Source organism: Berghia stephanieae, chromosome 4 (genome assembly GCF_034508935.2).
Source record: "Berghia stephanieae isolate SIO BIC M18660-M18661 chromosome 4, UCSD_Bste_1.3, whole genome shotgun sequence".
NCBI classification, from domain to species: Eukaryota; Metazoa; Mollusca; class Gastropoda; order Nudibranchia; family Aeolidiidae; genus Berghia; species Berghia stephanieae.
In genome coordinates, this window is record NC_088363.1 from 47,179,891 (window position 1) to 47,185,683 (window position 5,793).

General features: G+C 35.6%; 1 long non-coding RNA gene across 1 annotated transcript in view; it reads right to left on the reverse strand.

Moving 5' to 3' along the window:
* Nucleotides 1-2,959: 2,959 nt before the first annotated feature.
* The window catches only part of LOC144970711 (uncharacterized), a 15,331-nt gene continuing 12,497 nt past the window's right edge, over nucleotides 2,960-5,793 (reverse strand). The window contains exon 4 of the long non-coding RNA XR_013645015.1: nucleotides 2,960-4,399. This is a non-coding gene — a long non-coding RNA (uncharacterized LOC144970711). The remainder of the gene's footprint in view (nucleotides 4,400-5,793) is intronic.

Genomic DNA, 5,793 nt, shown 5'->3' on the forward strand with positions numbered 1-5,793 from the left:
TCTGCCTTGGACCTCTGGCAATGTACTATAAATAGTATCATCAATTTCATCTTCATCGTCATCATTTTCTCCCATTTGCTGTTCTTCTTGTATGCCGCATTTTCGTGAATGGTCTTTCATTGCTGTGATCGAGGAGTGATACAATGAACATTTAGGGCAAGTTCGCCTTTTGAGAAGTGATACCCCTTTCCCATCTTGTTTCTTGAGAGATGGGTAATACTCATCATAGCAATTTATCTTTAGCTGTTTTGAAAGGAACAAACTTTGAAATAGGCTTAATTTGCCTATGTTTTGATGACATCATCTTGGGTCTGACCCCCCCCCCCTCCCCCATGTCAACACATGTCAACATTTGGTAGACCCCCCCTCCCCCCCTAGCTGATGACGTAATATGTGAACGTTCCCTAAGCATTAAGTATTAACATTATACAAAAATATTTCAATATTAAATAAATGAAGTATCTATTCCTTTTGTGAATCGCTTATGTCATATTTGCACAACTGCCATAAAGTATAAAACAAATTCAAAATTACATTCCATTGAAACTCAACATATATGATATGATTATAAAGCACGAGATAATAAAACATGTACAGGAACATGATGATATTGTGATGTAATATTGTGTGAATAAGATATCAAACTGTATAATGATAGGAGAAATGAATGGTAGATGCATTATTATTAAAGCGCAACGTTGATGAGACAATTTCACTATCTGTATGACAAAACAAAGCCTATCCAACCACAAGATAATTGTAAAACATATTCCTAAATGAAAATGTGTGAGTTGATGTCAACCATATCATTATTGTTTTTTGAAAACGATGGGATATTTTTAAAATCAAAATTAAAACAATGCTTACTCATAAAAATTCATCATTGTTACCGCTATTTTCATATGATTGCGAATAAATTAAAATTCTACCAAGCGTTACTTATGATGACATGTGACAAATGAAAAACAACATTACTCAATTAGGGTGTATAAGAAAATCAGTAGCACAAAGTCCTATTCAACTACAAGTTAATATAAAATCTAAGAACGAAATTTTAGAAATGGACTATAATTTTAATAATCTCTGAAAAAGAAAAAAATGATAATGAATACAAACAAAGATCAATTACATATCAATCCAGATAAATACATTCAAATTATTGTTTACTTTAATAATGGTTGCTTGGCCGTAATATCAAATATTTGAAAACTTGATGGATCATATTTAAAGAAAAAGAAAATAAATTCTAGTATTTTAAAACACTCTTTAAAGTTCCTGAATGTTATGCTTCATTTGTTATAAATCTATGACTTCTATACTAAAGAGTGAAATTAATTTTAAATTATTTGATATAAATGATGTAATAATAAAATATATTCCTATTAAAATTAACAAACTACATGATAAAGTGTTGTCATGACAAAATTAAAAGGGCATTATCTATAGAACATTTTGCAAAATATTTATATATTTATAGTTAGGTAACATATCACACATTTTATACAAATGACAATAATAGTTATAACATTAAATTTATAAAAGAAATAGAATAAACATTTTCAAAAAGAGTGAATTTTCTATTAATGTAAGGTAATGCCAATAAAATAATACGAAACACCTGAATTTCAGTTTATGTATATAATGATAACAAAAGCGTTCTTGAACCTGTTTGTTTTTTAAACAAACTGTAACATATTTTGTCAACATGTGCATTCTAACTAAATACTAAAATATCAAATTATCAAATTACTACGGCTGACTAAGAAATTTATTACTTGAATAACGATGAATATGAAAGAAATTAAAACCATGTTTTATAAAAGCTTAACGCATTATTAATATTTTGTAATAAGTGCATCACTCTTACCTTTCTTTTAAGAAAAACTATTATTACTTTTGTATCATTGCTAATAAATCAAAAGTGTATAGGCATCGCAAAATTAAAAGGGTATTAGAATATATCTATAGAATGATATGTCAAGCGATCTGTGTAATGTTTAAACAGAGAGGTTTCTAGAAACAAATCACTTCTTTAAGTAGTAAGCATTTACGTGTACAGAAAAAATATACTCAAGCTAATCAATATCAAATAAATGAATTGTTCTGTTTTTAAAAAGCTACTGTTATATTTGCATAAATAATGTTAAAGTATTAAATGAGTTTGAAATTACATTCCAATAAAACCAGACATTGATGACTTTAAAATATTAGACAATAAAACTTATAGGCAATGAATGATAAAATAAGGTAAACTGAATATTGGATGAAATGTAAGTACATTTATCAAAACTTTATACAAAATGAAAGCTATTTTATACAGTACGCGAGTCATTAACATTAAAATGGCCATTGAAAATTCTGAGACAGGAAAAAAATTTCTTTTAATTTTGATGAGATGACTTCTATCCAACTACAAGGTAATTGTAATAGATATTCCCATATGTCATGTTGAGAGTTGATGAAATATTGTGAACAAAAAATTAAGATTAAAGAAAAATGACACAACACTGCAACTTGAAAAAATACGACAAAAACAACTGAAAGTTTACCATGTCTGAAGTTAAAGATTGGGTATTTAAATCTTATTAACGGGAATTAATTCTTTAAGTGCTTGAGTGTATAATATAGGCTTGAAAAAAATAGGAAAGGACGCGATGAAAGGAGCAATGGTGATAAGAGTCACCATTGATGGTGAAAGAGGCAATGGTGATAAGAGTCACCATTGATGGTGAAAGAGGCAATGGTGATAAGAGTCACCATTGATGGTGAAAGAGGCAATGGTGATAAGAGTCACCATTGATGGTGAAAGAGTCAATGGTGATAAAAGTCACCATTGATAGTGAAAGAGGCAATGGTGATAAGAGTCACCATCGATGGTGACAGAGTCAATGGTGATAAGAGTCACCATTGATGGTGAAAGAGGCAATGGTGATAAGATTCACCATTGATGGTGAAAGAGGCAATGGTGATGAGAGTCACCATTGATGGTGAAAGAGGCAATGGTGATAAGAGTCACCATTGATGGTGAAAGAGGCAATGGTGATGATAGTCACCATTGATGGTGAAAGTGGCAATGGTGATAAGAGTCACCATTGATGGCTTGACTTGCTTGACTTGCTTGCCTTGCTTGTCTTGCTTGCCTTGCAAGGTGGCAGGGACGATAAAGCCACTTTAAATGATCATGGCGTTCTAAGAGTAATTTTCAGGGTCAGATCGGCAGAGATTGCACCAGCAGAGCTCAAGATGAAGAAAGTATTGTTGATATAAAAGTGATGGCAGGGATGTAGATGATGGAAGCAGCAGCAGTGACAATGATGGTGAAAATGGCAAGGCAGGTGACGTGATGATGGAAATCACTCCGGCAGGGCTATGGTGGTGAAGATGATGATGATGGGAGGCGATTCTGATGGCAATGGTTGTGTTGGGAGGTGATAGCTTTGGAAGGGATGATGGGAAGTAATGGTAGAGTCATAGGGGTTGTGATAGAAGAGACCATGATGTGAGGTTAGTGGTAATAAGTGAAAGCCATGGCTTGGCGAAAATGATAGAAGCAGGTTCAACATAAAGATCCAGTAAATGGCACAGTTCCAAACCCAGGATCAAGGTGACCCATCCAGAAAGAGTCAAACAAATCACATCCCTATCCCCGTCTTCAAGACAATTGTAAATCAACATTCTGCCCAAACACATTCGGGCTTCCTGTAGGCCTCCAGTCCGCCTACTGCACTTGGGACATGAAACACAAACAAATACACCCCCACCGGTAGAAGCACACTTATCTGTATTTCAAATCCATGCGAATGCCAACCACAATCATCTTGTCAACAAAGAACACGAATGTAACTCACCCGGCCCTAACCAGTTGGAATCAACTCAAACCCAAGTCCAGAACCACACCACCACCTTCACTTTATCACTGAATCTACCTCCAGCATCCTCATCCTCCCCACAACTTCCACCCACCACCACCTTCCTCGACGAACACAATCTCTACATCACAATCACTACAACTCCACCAATACCACCATCATCACTTCCTCCACCATTACCTTCCTTCACAACCATTGCCATCATCATCACTTCCCATCATCATCCCTTCACCACCACAACCCTCCCATCATGATTTCCATCATCCCGTCACCCAACAATGCCACCTTCACCAACAATGTCACTATTGTTGCTCCACCATCTACATCCCCATCATCACCTCGCCACCAACAACTCCTCCAACATCTTGATCACTGCCATTACAATCCCCGGGGCCCTCCAATATAACCCATCCCATTACTCCGCTGAATACCACAATCATCCTCCATGACCTCACCATCCCTGCTGGCCACCGCCCCTACCGCCCACATATGGCCAATCTCGATTCCTGGAGCTTGATGACGTCAAATATCTGTAACAAAAAGTAACAGATCATAAAATGCAGGGGAAAAAAATCAGTTCTTTGACTTCACATCTAGTTCAACTTTTGTTGATTCTTGTCTAATCCTGGGGCTTTCTATCTTTCAAGATTTTCAAGGTTTGCTTCAACTAAGTCGTTTGTAGTCTTAGTATATACAAACTATTTTGCGAGAGAACGTGTCTTAGGTTATACATACTATTTGGTGAAAGGCCTAGTCTTAGTATATACATATTTTGTGAGAGGCCTAGTCTTAGTATATACATATTTTGTGAGAGGCCTAGTCTCAGTATATACATAATATTTTATAAAAGGCCTGTTCTTAGTATAATAAACATAATCTTTTGTGAGAGGCCTAGTCTTAGTATTATATACATACTATTTTGTGAGAGGCCTATTTAACACCTACAATATGACATTGATTGATATCATTCATGGTGCACAAAAAAGATGATCAAAACACATATTGCACGCTATTATTTGCAATTACTGCCTCGATGAAAATATTTACCTCCTGTCTTGGTAGTAGTAGTAGTAGTCGTAGTAGTAGTAGTCGTAGTAGTAGTCATAGTGTAGTAGTAGTCGATAGTAGTAAGTAGTAGTAGTAGTAGTAGTAGTAAGTAGTAGTAGTAGTAGTAGTAGTAGTATAGTAGTATAGTAGTAGTAGTAGTATAGTAGTAGATGATGATGTGGTAGCAGTGGTTGTATTTGTAGTGAAGATATGTTTTGGTGCATGTAGTAGTAGTTGTAGTGATGAGAGGTGAGTTGACTGCATTGTAGTAGTAGTAGTAGTAGTAGTAGTAGTAGTAGTATATAGTAGTAGTAGTTAGTATAGTAGTAGTAGTAGTAGTAGTGTGGTATGATGATAATGTGCTTGTAATTGTAGTTGTATTGGAAGTAGTGATAATGATGTGGAGGCGGTGTTGTAGTAATAGCAGTGGTAGTGGTGTTGATGATGGTGGCTGTAGTAGTGATGATGATGTGGTGGTGGTGGTGGTTGTAGAGAGGAGGATGAGTGGCGGTGGTGGTTGTAGTAGTAGTGGTAGAAAGGTTGATGTGGCAGTGACGGTTGTAGTCGTATTGATGATGTGATAGTTGTGGTTCAGTGATGATGATGGGTGGTTGTGGTTGTGGTAGTAGTGTAGTGATGATAATGTGTTGGTAGTAGTGGTTGTAGTTGTGGTGATGTGCAGTGGTCGTGGTGTGGTGATGATATGTAGGTGGTTGTACTGGTGGTATAGTAATATGATGTGGTGGTTGTGGTTGTAGTAAAAGTTGTAGGATGATGATCTGGAGGAGCTAATTGTAATAATGATTGTAGTATTATGATGTGGTGGTGGTGGTGGTTGTAAGCAAAGTTTTATTAATGATAATGTGGTGGTGGTGGT